Here is a 16,394-nt window from a genome sequence, read left to right on the forward strand (position 1 = left end):
GGAGAGAGACCCCTGGAGTGGAGGTCCGCGGGGCCCAGAAGGGGAAGGACTGGGAGCTCCAGGGCGGGGGAGGCCCGGCAGGGAGCTGAGAGGAGGTGGGCCCCTAGGGCATGCTCCTCTGTAGGAGGACTTGTGGATGGGGCGGGTTGCCTTGAGGGAATTATTTCCACCCAGTCCTAGGGGAGCTCTCCCACCCTCACCCCCAGTGGGAACCCCGTGACCTCCCAGCCCTGGGGGAAGTTCTCCCACCCACTTTGCCGAGAGGGAACTGCCCTAGGGCCAGTGTTCTTGGGGGTATGGTCGGTGGGGCCCCAGGACAGCTCCACGGGTGCAGGAGGGCAGAGGCCAGAGCAGAGGGGCCATAGAGGGAACCCCCTCAAGATTTGGGATCAGAATCCAGGGGCCTCTGAGGACTGCAGACTTGGGGTGTCACAGCAGTTTCACCCAGATCTCCAGGCCTGAGGAGCACTGATTGACGAGTGGATTAAACCCAACAGCCCCGTCTACCCCAGTTACAAATTGACCCGCTCGCAGGTCAGCAGTCCCGTGAGTGGGAAGGTGTCCAACAGGTAAACTCACCCAGGGCCACGGTTATTCCTTGAAGTCGTGTTGGAATTGCAAAAAATTGCGCACCTGAAACTCATAGAAAGTTATACGTCAATTACATCTCAATAAAAAAGATAAAATAAGATTAGGAAAAAAATTGGAAACAGCCTGATGTCCATGAACAGGGAATTGGACCGTCTGTCGCGGCTGTAAACAGGAACACGGAAGCCTCTGTGTCTAACATGCAATGAGTGAGGAAAGCAAGAGCGAACTGGGTGTGGGGTCTGCCACCATTTCTATAAAGGGGGAGGGGGGTACAATCATACTTGCTAGTATTTGCTCACTAAATCTCTGAAGGCACACGTACACAAAAATCTAAGAGCCATGATTAATACGTGGGGGGAGTGGAAACTGCATGGTTGGGGGCAGGGGTGGGATGAAGACTTTTTTAAAAATAAACTTTAACAGTTTTAGATTTACAGAGAAATTGCAAAGACAGTAGAGTTTCCAGAAAGCCCGCCCCTAGTTTCCTGTTAATACAATCCTACCTTAGTTATTACCATCCTACCTTAGTTATTACCATCCTACCTTAGTATGGTACCTTTGTTACAACTAATGAACTAGTGTTGATACGTTATTGACTGAACTCCATCTTGATTCCGATTCCCTTAGTTTTCCCCAAATGTCCTTGTTCTGTTCCAGGTTCCCATCCAGGATCCCACGTTGCATTTGATGGTCGTGTCTCCTTAGGCTCGTCTTGGCTGTGACAGTTTCTCAGGCGTCCCTTGGTTTTTGAGACCTTGACGGTTTTGAGGACTGGTCAGGTATTTTGTAGAATGACCCTCAATCTTGGGATCTGTCTGATGTTTTTCTGGGATGAAGACCTTCGAATAGTTGAATGAAATACTTGAACTATGTTAAATCTATTACCTATTTTAAAATGTAAATATATTAATTTAGAAGACAAACTGCAGGAACTAGGAAGAAGTACAAGGGAGGAGAGGAAAGGGGGAGGAGGGGAAGGGACAGGAAGAAAGAAAAGAGGAGGAGAAGGTGCAGGGAGAGAAGGAAGACCTTCCGTGTCGCGTGGTCCTGCCCCGGCCCCACGACTTCCCGGCTCCCAGTCCCGTTGCCGGGCGGCCGCGAGGGGGCGCTTTGCCGAGGGGTCTCCGCCACCACCCAGCGCTTCCGGCGCTGGAAGGCAGGAGAAGGGAGGCGGGGGGGTCCGTGTGGTGCTAGTGTTTCCGTGAGGCCGAAGCCTTGAGACAGGAGCGGGGGAGGGGGGCCGGGGTGCCCACTCCGCCAGGCTCGGGACGCACTGACTGCGCCCCGACCGCGTGCAGGGTACCAGGCTGGGCACACGCCGGGGTGACCACCACCATCATCCAGCCCTGTTTATGGAAGGTAGACAAGAGGTGGGTGGCGGTGCAAATATTCCGCTAAATAAAGTGTCTCCATTTTAAAAATACTTGTGCCACCGATTTTCAGAGACTTCTGAGCGTGTCAGCATAATGAAACACACACACACGTGCTTCCTTGCTGCCTCGATGCAGCCCGCGCTCCGGCAGAATCCGGGCAGGTGCCCAGTCCCCACTCGGCACCTCGTGGGTCCTGTGGCGGGAACCGCGGGCTGGTTGCGCCCTGAGTGCGGAGTAAGGGGCGGTCAGTGTTACACGCCCACCGGGATCGCAGGCGCAGTCTCCTGCAGGCGGTGACCCCCAGGCCTGGCTAGCGGTGAGTGACCGATGGCCGAGGACAGGCGTGGGGGGGGGGCACCTCAGATTGCGCCTGCGCGGGGCTCCCGGAATAAGCCCTTCCCACCTCCAGGCCTGTGCACGGGCTGTTCTCTCCGCCTGACCTGCCTTTTCCATCAGGCCCCTTAGTGTGACGCGGGTCTCTTCCTTGACCTTCTTCAACAGTCAAAGGTCACCTCCTCTGAGAAAACCTGATCTCCATTTCCTTCTTCATCTGCTTGTCACCCCACCCCGACCCGACCCTACTCGGGTGGACGAAGGCGCTCCTTCCTCATTTACTCCAGGAACGACCGAAAGGGGTCAGCATTAGCATTGCCCTACATTTACAGATGCGCAAACTCAAGCGGGATTAGGCGGCCTGCCCACGTTGGAGCCGCTGATGGCAGCGGAGGCGGGGTTCCATCCGGAGTCAAACAGCAAGGCCGGCCTCTTAACCATCGCTTCCCCGCCCCCAGCAGCAGTTTCCCAAAGTGTTTACTCACGGGCACCCCCTGAAATAATTTTGAAAAACATCTACACACCTCCTGGCATAACGTTAAATTGATAGCTAAACTTGCTCATTATAAGTTCAAACAGTTACACAAGATGTAATTTCCAGTAGACTGTATGTGCTGATTTTTTAAAAAGTAAAACCGCATATATGATTTTTTAACGTGCATCCGATGAACTCGAAATAGCCTAAGGATTCCATACCAACCATAATCTAAGTGTACATGAATAAGCTCCTCTTTAATACTTGTTAAGTTTACATTTATTTTCCCTCCTGAACTCATATTTCCATTCTATTTCCCCCTACAGAATTTTATCCTCATATAGTACATATTTTATGTTTGCATGTCTGTTATTGATCACCCTAACATGCCTAACAAAAATATATACATAAATTGAACATTTTTTGTTTCCTGTGACCATAAATTTGTCAAAATTTTCTTCAAAATTGACATATTATTTTCATTAGTACACAATCAAAAATTACAAATTTATTTATAGATTTGAAGAATAATTATTCAATGGAAAAATATAAAATTTTATCAAAAACGAATATCCATGAGATGGATGCAACTTTTTAATCCCACGTACTTCGTGTATGCTTGTCCAACTATTACTTTTTGTTAGAATGAGAAGGGGTTCAGCATGAATTCTATTCGTATTTTTCATATGTACAGATGTAAATGTTGAGAAACTTTGTTGACATGAAGAAGTAAAAAAAGAATGGAATGAGCGTTTTTTTTGTTTTTTTTGTGAGGAAGATCAGCCCTGAGCTAACATCCATGCTAATCCCCCTCTTTTTGCTGAGGAAGACCGGCTCTGAGCTAACATCTATTGCCAATCCTCCTCCTTTTTTTCCCCAAAGCCCCAGTAGATAGTTGTATGTCATAGTTGTACGTCCTGCTAGTTGCTGTATGTGGGACGCAGCCTCAGCACGGCAGGAGAAGCGGTGCCTCGGTGCGCGCCTGGAATCTGGGCCTGGGCCGCCATTAGCGGAGTGCGAGCACTTAACCACTAAGCCACAGGGCCGGCACAAGGAATGAGTTTTGTTTCAGCACTAAAACCCAATTCCTTAAACAATTTCAAGTTACATCCTAAAAAATCACTTCTCATCCATCTGTCAGCTTGATTAGGTCCTCTTTCCGTTTTGAATTGGAAGCCACAATAATTGGTCATTAGAGTCTTTCACTTTCTCAACTTGTAAACCAATGTTTTGAATCGAACGTTGCCTTTATTTGCAGTGTGGGAGGTTTCACACCCAAGTGGTACAATCCTGAAGGTGGGGGAAGAGCAGATGTGACAGGGGAGATGGGAAAGAACCGGGGGCCTGACCCCCCTACAGCAGTTCTTTCTCCAGTTGATCAATTTTAGGATATTTTCACATACCACTGGGGCACCTGTCCAGGTGACATTCAGTGGGGCTTAGATTTGACTTGACAGGCAGTAGAGGCTGTTGTAAGCCCATTTTACAGAGTGGAAAGTGTGTGTGCATGAGAGTGTGTGTGTGTGTGTGTGTGTGTGTGTGTGTGTGTGTGTGTGTGTAGAGGTGGGCTCAGGGCTGGCTGAGCAGGGTAACTTAATGGAAACATGTTGTGAATTAGTCCTAGCCCATGGACCCAGGCAGCAAGACCACCTGGGAAACCCGTGAAACAATCCAGGCCCAGGGCGATGAAAGCACGTCCTGGGAGACGGCTGCAGAGACCAAGAGGAGGGAGCCAAGTGGAGACACATTCTACAGAACAGCCAGGACTTGGGTCTGGTTAATTGCCAAGGACAAAGAGGGAAACAAAGTCACTCCACATTAGGATAAGCAAGATCCAGAAAGGTCCTGGTGCCACCACCAGGAAAGAGGGACCTGTTTGGGGGAACCCAATAAGTTCTGTTTTTGTATATTTTGTATTACACAAGTAATGTGTGCTCATTATAAAGTACATACACACATACAGACAATATCAGTCAGCTATTAGCACACTGCACCAGTGCTGCTTAACAAATCACCCAAAACTTAATGACAAACAAGTATATTTTTGTTAAATAGTTTTATTGAAATATAATTCACATACCATACAATTCACCCATTTAAAGTGTACAGTTCAATGGTTTTCGGTGTATAATCACTTAATAACAGGGATATATTCTGCGAAATGCATCATTAGGCAATTTTGTCATTGTGGGAACATCATAGAGTGTACTTACACAAACCTAGATGGTATAGCCTCCTACACACCTAGGCTGTATGGTACTAATCGTACCAGACCAGTGTCGTATATGCAGTCCATCATTACGGTGCATGACTGTATGTATTACATTGTTATGTTTAAAAATTGTGGTAAAATATATGTAACACAAAATTTACCATTTTGATCATTTTTAAGTGCCCAATTCAGTGGCATTAAGTACATTTGCAATGTTGTGCAAGTATCATAACTGTTTCCAAAACCTTTTCATCCCCCCAAGCAGATACTCTGTACTCATTAAGTAATAACCCCTCATTCCCCTCTCCCTCTAACCCCTGATAGCCTCTAACCTACTTTCTGTCTGTAAATTTGCCTCTTCTAGAGATTTTGTATAAATGGAGTCATACAATATTTGTCCTTTTGTGTCTGGCTGATTTCACTCAACATAATGCTTTCAAGGTAAGCATGTATTTTTCTTGCTCATGGGTAGGTGGGTCACTGGGCTAGCTCCAGGCTGAGGGTGGGTTCACTTCTGCTTGTCACATCTGAATGTTCTCCTGGGACCAGCCATTCCCTGGAGTGTATTCTTCTCACTGAGGGTCACAGCATCCCAAGAGTCCAAGCTATGCCAAACCAGCACATTTAAGGCCTCTGCTCTGGGTACCTCCCTTAAATTCCATTGGCCAAACCAAGTCACCTGGCCGAGTTCAACATCCACGGGGCTGGGAAGTATACTTGGCCCACAGTGGAAGAGGCTGCAAAGCCAGGGCAAGGAAGAGAGTGAAGAATTGAGAACAGTACCCCAATCTGCCACAGACAGACATACACAAGTAAATATGATCCCACCTTGTCCCTAATCGTATTGTCCTGTAACTTACTTTTTCCACGTAACAATTGCTGGGAACTCTCCCTGCCGATACATATGGATCTTCCTTGTTTTTTTAACCACAGCAGTCTATCTCTTAGAAGAGATCAGGACACAGACACACAGAGGGAAGACCGGGTGAAGATGCAGGAGGAAGACGGCCGCCTACAGGCCAAGGAGAGAGGCTTAGAAGAAACCAACTCTTCCAACACCTTGATCTTGGACTCCCAGGCACCAGAACTGTGAGAGAACAAATTTCTGTTGTTTAAACCCCGCAGGCTGTGGTGCTTTGTTATGGCAGCCCGAGCTTCTCTAGGTCTTCTAATTCTAGAACATCGAATTCTTCCCAATTAGGAACAAATACTGTCGTGAACATTCTTGTGCATGTTTGACAGTGGAAGTCTGAGGAGCTTGTGGACAGCCAAAAAGTATGTTCTGTCCTGCATTCGGGCAGGTTTGCTGTTTCACCCTCAAGGGAGCACATGGGGAATTTTCCATTTACCTGAGGGTTAAAACCAGAAGCTCCGAGATTTGTCAGTGCTGGGGCATTCACAGATGGAAAGAACTGGGACCTTTCTTTTCACCCTTGACCTCTCCCTGCACTTCTATCCCACCCACGGATCGCTGTCTCCATCTGCTTGGCAGGATCACAACCAGATTGTGGGCCGCATCTGACCTGACCACAGCCCACAGCCTCTTTCCTTAAACAGTCCTCTGCAGCCACTACTCCAGCTGGAGGGAAGTCAGGGTGAGTGCATTCCAGAATCCCTGCTCACTGTGGCTCTCATCAGCTTTTAAGTTCTCTCTGCTTAAAAAAAAAATAAAAATAAAAAGTACAGAAGGAGTGCAGAGGCTGGGAGAGGGGAAAGGTTATCGGGGAAGGAAGGAGGCCAGGGAGAAAGGCCCCATTTGGGGAGCAAGTTCTCCCGTGGTATTTGGGAGGCAGCAAAGGTTCCCCAGGCCTGGCCCCTTCCCAACAGGTCTTGGTGAGGTGGTAGGACTTGGCTGTGGGCCCACTGTCTCATCTTACTATTCTGCCCGTAACAAGCCCGAAGTGAGGGCGCAGCCAGCTGGGCAGGTCCAGGGAGGCTGAGAGAGGCCAAGCACAGGGCGGGAGGAGCAGCCAACAGTCTTTTGTCATCTGTCCAGGGCAGCGGAAGGCCACGTCCTCCCAGCTCCGTTTCTGACTGGACGAGCAGACTGCACAGTGTGAGTCAGCCTGTTGTGGAAGCATCTCAGAGTCGTTGCTCTGAACTGCTGACAAAGCGCAGAGAAGCAGGAAGCCCTCACCCCTGGCAGCCCAGATGTTCCCTGAGGGCTCCGCTCTTCCCCCACTGTGGCCAGAGGCCTCCCTCACAAACCCTAATCTGGCCTTGTCTAAAGGTTGTTTAACAGCTCCAGGCAGAAGTCCTCCTGTGCCCCACCCTCGAGGTCTGACCCCTAGAGTTCATCTCTTCCTACTCCTCACGTCCCTCCCACCCCTGCCTAGGTCAGGCCTCCCTGCTCTGTACTCTCCTGGCTCTTGCTCTCCTGACCTTAACACTCATCCCGGTTCAATGTCATGACTTCTCATTTGCCGTCTTCCCCACTGGACTGGAGGCCCCTCCACAGCAGGGGCCATGCTGTAGGCTGTGCAGAGCCCACGGTGGGCCCTCGTGCATTTGACGATGACAGGAAATGCTTTGCACATTCCACTGTAATTGCTTGTCTGTCTCCGAGGGCAGGCCTGCCGTTGGCTCATTTCTATATTCCCAACTTGTAGTCTGATCAAAGACCTAGTTCCTCGTTCCAAAGATGTACAGGCTCTGATTTCGGTAACCAGGTGGGCCTTTCCATGAACTGGTCGGGAACGGACTCCAAGGTCCATCGCCCACTCTCCACATACAGGGTGGGGACGACAGCGAGGTCCCCTAGCCAGAGGAGAGGAAAGGGTTACAGCTCTCAACTCTGGGGCCCTCCCACTCTGCCCCCCCTGACAGGTGAGACAGGTGTGCTGGGTGTGGTCCCAGCAGCCCTGGGGCCCCAAGGAGCTGGGCCTCCTCCTTCCAGGTTCAGATCTGGAATAGGACAGTGGTTTTGCCCGCAGTTCCAACGGGTGTAATGGCAATGGCAGGGGGTCACAGTGAATGTCCCAGTTCCCCTGGTTGTGTTGGGACACGGAGCCATAAGGCCCCTTCTTCACAGGGCTACTGGGTGTCTTGGTCTCTCCCTGAAGTAGCTGGGCATCCAGGGGCTGGGCTGCTTAAACATTAATCCTTTCAAATCATATCACTAAAATCTACTGCACCTGTATTTCAAACATAGCATGTATGCCTGAAATTGCACAACTACATTATGGCAAAGTCACATCATCTAGATCATAATTTAAGGCTTAGAGGCTTCAACTAATGTAGGTGACAGTCTGATGGCCAACCGAGAAAGTCTGGTTACAACGTGGCATTTACTGGGAGGTCCAGGTCCCATCCAGCACCTTGCACATACATGCATAGGAAGCACTCAGTGAGTGTGGAATGAATGAATGACACAACGTTTCTATCCTGAGTCTGTGGGTCTTTTCCTATTCAGAAATCTGTCCCCAGTTATCACACACACACTCATCACAGAGCAGCAGGTCTTTGCTCGTTGAAGGGAAGCAGGGAGTTGGGCACAGTGAGCTGATTCACCCTTACAATCTTTAAGTCACTAGAGCCAAAGAGGGGTGCAGGTGGGAATCTTCTAGAACATTGCATTTTTTGCAAAAAGAGGCAGTCAGCAAGTGTTGGAGGGAGTACAGGTAGGGAACACAATCCATTAAGCCTACAGAGGTGGCTGAAGCTGGTACTGCGGCTCTCCCTTGGGGTAGGGGCCGCTGGAAGGTGAGCAAATATTTCACCTGGCAGTGGGATAGCCACTGGGGTCAGAGTGGTGAAGAAGACAAAATTGGTTCCCCCTTCACTAAGAGACGTTAAGTAGGTAAACAAATACGTGAAGGAGGCAATTCCATATGATGGTAAGTGCTGTGAGGCCCAAAGACAGGCAACAGAATCCACTCTAGCTGGTTAAGCAGAGGGGGATTTGTTATAATTAGTTCATTACAGAATTTCCAGGAGGCCTAGGGAACCACATGTGGATGCCACAGAGGCAAGGACACCCCAGCCAGGAAGATGCTTAGCCACACTATGGACTGTTCCGGTGGAAACCTTCCTGCTACCACCACTGTCCACCTCCGACGCCATGAACCGGCACCAGCGTCCAGTTCTGCCCCAGCGGCTGCTGCAGAAGAACCAAATCCCTGCCTGGGTGCCTTTAAGTCATGTGAGGATGCTCCTGCCTACGAGAGCCTGGGTCCCACGCACAGCTCTGGCTTTTGGGAGGCCTGGGAAAAGGAGTTTTGAGCTTGCCAGACGCTGTGGAAGAGTACACTAGTGGGAGACTGTGGAGAGTCCTGAGGGATCTAATCTCCACTGTTGCCACAACACCCAAGAAACTGTTAAAAATTATAATGTCTAGTGGTGTAGCTATGGAAGATGTTTGATTTTTTCTTTCATTTTAATGCATTTTATTTTATTTGTTTTTGCCAAATTTTTATAAATGAATGTGTAATAGTCACAAAACAAAGGGCAAAAACCGATAGAGTTATTTTCAGAAGAAAGGAGAGAGAGTGGATTCCAGCAGAGGAAAAAATTTTCCCAGCCCAGCTTGGAGGGAGGGTTCTTCTGATGCCCCTGGCAGCCTGATGGCCACTTACCTCCTAGGTGTTTATCTAAGTGAAATGAAAACTTGTATTCATACAAAAACCTATATATGAGTATTTATAGTGGCTTTATTCATAAATGTGCAAAACTGGAAACAGTCCACCGTCCTTCAACTGGTAAATGGATAAACAAACGGTGGTACATCCATGTAATAAAATACTACTCAGCAATAAAAAGTAGCTAACCACTGACACACGCCACAATATGGATGAATCCCAAGGGTGTTATGCTGAGCGAAAGAAGTGTGGGAGATCAAAATTGGCCACCCTGAAATATCTCTCTTTACCTTGATTATTTTCTCTGATGGACATTTGACCTCCCCCAAAACTGCCTAAAGAATTTAACATAATTTAACATAATTCCTGTTCCAGGAAGGAGTTACTATCATATGATGGCTGTAATATAATGCAAAATAGATGTTACAATAGAAAGGCACCAACAAGCCCATCTTATCAAAAATTCTGTCTAAGTGGCCCTGCAAAGAGTTGCCAGACGAACATTTACATTTATAAGGGAAATCTCCATTTGCAAAGGTATCTCCCTCTCTGTGCTGGGGGGAAGGGGAGATGGCCTCTCTAGAAACTTATCAGTGTGGAGAGTGAGGCATTAAATCTACATACCCTTGATTACTGTGATTTCTGTCTCCCTCCCCACCCACAATGTCCTCCTTTGTCTTTAGCTGAAGATGGTATTTAAGATGAGAATCTCTGCCATTGTGTTGAGAAACTCAGTTTCCCTGGTTTCTCCCATCTATACATGTTATTAAACTTGGTATTATTTTCTCCTGCTAACCTGTCTTTTTAATTATTTGGCCAGCCAGAAGAACCTTAAGGGAAAGGGCAGAGGGGGATTCTCCCTCTTCCCCGACAGAAGCCAGACACAAAAGGCTCACACTTTATGATTCCATTTATAGAACATTCTGGAATAGGCAATCATTAGGGAGAGAGAACTGATCAGAGATTGCCAGAGGCTGGGAGTGGGGGAAGCAGTTGACTACAAAAGGGAGTGGAGGATTTTTTATAGTGATGGAAATATTCTATATCTTGATCGTGGTAGTGGTTACACAATCCTATGCGTTTGTGAAAACTCATGAGCTCATACAGTAACAAGACTAAATTTTACTGCATTTAAGTTATACCTTAATTTTAAAAAGCTTCTGCAAATTCACAAGCCAAAAAATGGGAGTTCCCATGGTTTTTATGCATGTCAGAAATCTTAAGCTGTGAACCGGGAACTCGAAAATAAAAACTTGAGAACGCAAAGGGACTTGGCAGCTATGGGCCCCTGAGAATTAAGCCGTGGTTTTGCTGGCGGCCAAGGATGATCTCGCTGAGGATAGCCCGGAGAGGCTGCTCCCCTGAAAAGCAATTATAGAAGGACCTGTGGATGGTGGGTGGGGTTTAGGGTACTGGCTGGACACCCTGTCCCATTTCCACCACCCTCTGTCCCTCCTGCCAGCAGCTGCAGGGGTTCCTTCCTGCCTGCGCTGAGCTGATGATATGCAGAATGGATTGATTGGTGTTGACAGGGAGCTATTTACCCATCTAATTACTTATGCCAACTAATTTTCAACTTAATTGTGCTTCTCAGGTCACTGGGTAATGAGACTGTACAATTTTCTTGCTGCTACAGGCCTTGATGGAGAAGTGGGAGGGAGAAGGTGGCAGCTGCTCCTTAAGGTCAAACAGGAGGCACCCTGTTCCTCCAGGTTCTTGGGCCCACAGCCCAGGCTTTCAGCCCCTGGCTGCCCCAGAGCAAGCTCTGGAATCCTCTTCGTGTGCGTTCTACCTGTGTAAGCTGGCCTCTGCCCCGGGAGCTCTCGGCCCTGTATTCACCTAACAAACATTGATTGAATGCCTAAACCGTGCCAGCCCCAGGCAAGAGGTTAAGTCACGCCTTGCCTCTCCCCCATCCCCCACCCCAAACTGCTCACAGCCTGAAGGAGGAGGTTCTCACTCAAACCAGCAATTACAGAATCTGGCTGCAGATAGGAGCAACGGCTTTGAAGACGAACCCAATCCAGGCTCTGTTGTTGGGCTTTTGAAGAATCTGCTTAACCTCCCTGTGCCTCTGTTTCCTCATGTACGAAAACCCTGCAAGGCTGTGATCGGATGCAGTGTGTACATAACGGAACTATCCACTCCCTCCCTGGTCCCCAATAACATCCTCTCCCCCATCTCCCGCCCGCTTGTCTTGTAGAATGTCTCACAGCCTGGATTTGTCTGATTGTTTCCTCCTTGTGGGGTCACCTAAAAAACATCGTTTTAAAAAAAAAGTCAAAATTCAGGTTATACGTCTTCAGCAGGAATATCGCGGAAGTGATGCTGGGCTCTTATTACATCCCATCGGGTGGCTCGGGACTTCCGTTTGTCCCGCTATTGACGAGGGTCACTCTGATCACATGATTAGGGTCATGTCCAACAGGTTTCTCCGTGTAACGTTTCTTGTTCCTTCTTTGTAACTATTCAGTACTTTATGGGGAATTTATTTGAAACTACTTAAATACCTGTTCTTCCTCAAACTCTCAACGTATTTATTCTTATCAGTCTGGACTCATGGTTTCCTAGTTTATTTCATGTTTATAATCCTTTATTACCATTATTTTGATGCTCAGATTGTCCCAGGCTTAGCCAGTGGGAGCCCCTTTAAGCTGGCCTCTGTGTCTTTTTGACATGACTTCATCATTCTTTCAGCACTTTCTTGCTTTGTGGCGCAAGATATTCCGGAATCGTCTTGTATTTTCCCTGCCCCAGACGTGAAAACAGCTACTTCTCCGAGGAGCCCTGGGCACTGGGTGTGGATGTTGCTGTAGGAGTGTCACTGTCAGCGGACAGAACTAGGGAGCTAAGAGATAAATATATATCTGTATAAAGTATGATTATATTTTATATCATTCTTTATATATTTATTAATAATTTATATATTATATATTAGAACTTACATAATTTTTAAATTTTTAAAATTTATCTATATTGGAAGCTGTGAGTCCAAATCAGTGTCTCCAGTTCACAGTCAACACTAAAGCGTTCATTCTGGTTTCCCCTTCTGTATTTGTAACTCTCTGCCCTGGCAGTAAGACACTCGGTTTCCATCATCCTTACTTATTATATTTCCTTATCTGACCAACGCCCCTGCCTGTAACCAACCTATCATCTCCTCTGCCACCTCTCTTGGCTCAAGCTCTGACATCCATTCCAGGCTGTCCCCCTCCCCGCATGGACGTCTCCTCGCCCTGCACCTCCTCACTCCGCTTGGCCTCTGACATCTGCCCTGGGCCATCAGGTCCCCTCCACACCAGGCCCCCTCCCCATCTCTGCCGCCTACCTTGCTCCAACGCACCCAGTGGCTCTAAGATAGAATTGTTCAGGAAGAAAAGGCCGGGGGGAAGGTGAGAGAGGAAGCCCAGGCATTTTTTAAGGATATGAAAAATACACTTCTGAGTATTGTTAAACTATAAAAGAAGGCAAGATATGAAATTGCATGTGTGGTATAATATCAATTATGTTAAAAGCTCACAAAAAAATACTGGCGCTGTCTTAGGCTGCAGAGTGGAGCACAAATGGGACAAGGTTTGCTCAGTATTACACAGGCCTTCTCCCTTACATCTCACACCTTTCGAGCTTCGTCCTGTGAAAGAGGCAGAAGACACTGTGGTTACCAGGTGGACTCTGGGACCAGACGACCCGTGTGTAGCTCCTGGCACTGCCACTTCCCGGCCAGGTGACCTTGGGGGAGTTAGTTACGTAACCTCTGTGCTTCAGTTTCCTTCATCCATGAAACAGAGATAGTCATAGCCCTTCCTCACAGGGCTCTCTGAGGATCGCATGCATTAACACCCGTAAAGCACTGAGACCACCACCCGGCACACAGGACATGGTCCGTAAGGTTAGCTGCTAGTGTATGGACAGAAAAGTGAAGTCCAGCAAGGTCCCGTAAGTTACCCACCCAAGGTCACATGTTATCAGAGGCACACTCTGAACTCACTTGTGCCTGACTCCGGAAGCACGCAAGCCTTTTGCCATTGCACCACTGGAATTAATGCAGTGGGGAGGAATTAAATGCAGTGGGGAGATGAGGCAGTGTGCCCATAACTAGTACCAGACTGGCTGAGACAAGTCCTACAAGCACTTGGTAGGCTCAGAGGAGGAGCAATGACAGCTGCCTGGGAATCGTCGAGAAAGGCTCCCTCGCAGAGGTGGGAATCGAGATCGACCTTGAACGCTGAGAAAGACGTGAATCAGCTGTGATGGTAGAGGCAAGGACTTCCAGCTGAGGGGACGGGCTGAACAAAGGCAGGGAACTGGACCTCCCACATGGGCGAAGTCAGTCATCCACTAGGGCCTGGGCTCTGGACCAGAGTTCCTCAGTCTCAGCATTATTGACATCTGGGGCCAGATAGTCCTTTCTTGTGGGGGCTGTCTGTGCATTGTAGGATGTAGCAGCATCTCTGGCTTATACCCACTTGATGCCAGGAGCATCTGTCCCCGAGTTGTTAATATCCACCATTAGTAACCCAAAATTCCTCTAGACACTGATGCCCCCTGAGTGGGGGCCAAAATCGCCCCCAGCTGAGAACCATTGCCCTAGATAAAGGGAATTCTCAGGAAGCCCCAACACCACTCATCTGCTAATGACAGCCTGGCTTCTCATTCTTTCCCTCATTGTCAGGTGTCCTCATGAGCAGGAGAGACTACACTCAGGCCACAGGAAGGAAGAAGGTAAGTCAGTCCTCCGTAATCCACAGTGCCTGGAACTGAGGGCTCAGGATTTCTCAACAGGTGAAGGTGTGGCTCTGCAGCTGGCCAGACTTTCTGGTTCAGAAGTGCAACCCCAGATGAGGGATTTGTTATTCCAGCCAGTGGACCCAGCAAGAATGATGTCATTTCACAAGGCTGGGGCTGCAGAGGAGCAAAGATGAGGGTCAAAGCTAATGATACTTACTGGCCAGCTATGTGACTTTGAGAACAGTCACTTCCCCTTTCTGAGCTATAGTTTTTTCATCAGTAAACTGGAGCACTTGTGGCACATCCAAGATTCCTTCCAGGTGAGGGCTTCTCTTGGAGCCTCGTAAAGAGCAGTGAGGAGATGGTTCCCAGCTCACAGGGAAGGAGTTTTGTGATTGACTAGTAATGTCTGCCAGGAGCACAGGAATTGGGGGATAAGGTGTGACAACATGCATAGAGTGTATTTGCTGTCTATTCTAAAGGATTCAACTAGAATCTCTGGGGTCTGTGTGAGGGCAAGGAGCCAGGGACAGGAGAAACAGGGCTCTCCTTCTTCTAGCCATTCTAGAGGGGAAAGTTCCACTCAAAATTCTTTTTCAAAAAACGAGAGCTCCTCTGCAAATGGACAGGTGAAAATGGTCCCTACAGGCTGTGGAGACCTGCCTCTGTCTCAGAGGGACCCGCAATCATTTATTCATCTAACAAAGAGAATTAGGCCCAGGTGAGAGGAGAATCCCAGGACATCCACCACTTTTTTCCTTCTCCTCTACACACATTCTGAAACTGATAAGAGGATTTGGGTTGTTCTGAGGGTATAAAGGGACAGGGGAGGGGAAGGGAAATAGTGAAGTTTGGCACAGTGGAAAATACATGGGCTTTGGAGTGACAGTGCCCAGGCTCTCCCACTCACCAGCTGTGTGATCTTGGGCAAGTTACTCAACCTCTCCGAGCCTTGGTTTCCTCATCTGTGAAAAAAGTCCTAATAATCTGTGTCTCCCTCAGCACAGATAGCCAGCATGCAGTGAGCACTCACGGATGGCCAAGTGCAGGAGAGGGCAGGCTGGAATGTTCACACAGGTCTCAAATGTGCAGGCTCTCAGATGCTAGGCTCAGGAGACTTCTCACAGACTGGTGACTAGACCTAGCTGATGCAGAATTGGAGAATGAGCCGAGGAGGACACAGAGGAGACCAGAGAGGAGGGAAGATCAGAGGAGAACGTGGGAAAGAGGTTAAATCAACTATGTAAGCAAGAGTTGGCAGAAGGGAGACGGGGGAGGGCCCAGAGCCAAGGGGCGATGGGGAGAGAGTCTATTGGATTTGTCCTCATGAAGGTTCCAGGGACTGTGGGGAGGGGCTGAAACAAAATAAAGGCCTGTGAATTAGATGCCTTCAGTGTCCTTCAAAAGAGTAGAAGAAATCCTTTTCTGTTCTCTGGACTGTGCTTTTAAGGGTACTACTCTACTACTGGACTGAGCCGCTTGGGCCACAGCTGCGGTGGAGTTACAGACACTCATAGGAATTTTCCTCCAAAGAGTAGACGTGCCACAGAGAGACATCCAGCTCTTACTACGTAGTACTAGCTGTTGAAGACCACGCAGGCCTGGTTTTCCGGCGTAATTCTCTCAGCAGATGTTGTCAGGGCCTGGCCTTCATGGCTTCAGCGTCACCACTCCCACGATGGTCTCTTACCATAGTACCTGCACCCTCTGCCTGGAGGCTTTCTCTGGCTTCAGGGCTGTGCTGGTGAGCTCCTGGGGCAGGCCAGCAGTGCGGGGGGGGAAAAACGCTGCCCCAGGAGCATCCCTCGACCAATGACAAATGGAAGTTGGTAGATAAATTCTGCAGCTGTCTCGCCCTTTGGGTAGGAAAACTCTGAGATGTATTCTACACCATCTCCCAGAGGTCCCTGGCTGGACACGCCCCAAGATGTTCCTAAACCCCAGATGTCCACAATGGTGACCTGCTCAGTAACACATCCCACAGTGTCTCCCTTTCCTTCCTGTCTCACTCCCTGCCACCCCCCCCCATCATGCTTTTTGGGATCACCTTCCAATGAGCTACTGGTACTTGAACTCTACTCTCAGAGGTCTGTTTCTGGCAGAAC

General features: G+C 48.6%; 1 long non-coding RNA gene across 2 annotated transcripts; it reads left to right on the forward strand.

Annotated features, from left to right (window-relative positions):
* The first annotated feature begins 1,880 nt into the window (after positions 1-1,880).
* LOC131419593 (uncharacterized) lies at positions 1,881-10,611 on the forward strand. Of its 2 annotated transcripts, none has more exons than XR_009223289.1 (3): positions 1,881-2,280; positions 5,349-5,425; positions 5,918-10,611. It is a non-coding gene; the product is annotated as an uncharacterized LOC131419593 (long non-coding RNA). The 2 variants fall into 2 exon arrangements; XR_009223288.1 differs by lacking the exon at positions 1,881-2,280 and adding an exon at positions 2,356-2,599.
* Positions 10,612-16,394: the final 5,783 nt, after the last annotated feature.

Source organism: Diceros bicornis, chromosome 21, assembly GCF_020826845.1.
Source record: "Diceros bicornis minor isolate mBicDic1 chromosome 21, mDicBic1.mat.cur, whole genome shotgun sequence".
In the NCBI taxonomy this organism is placed as follows: domain Eukaryota; kingdom Metazoa; phylum Chordata; class Mammalia; order Perissodactyla; family Rhinocerotidae; genus Diceros; species Diceros bicornis.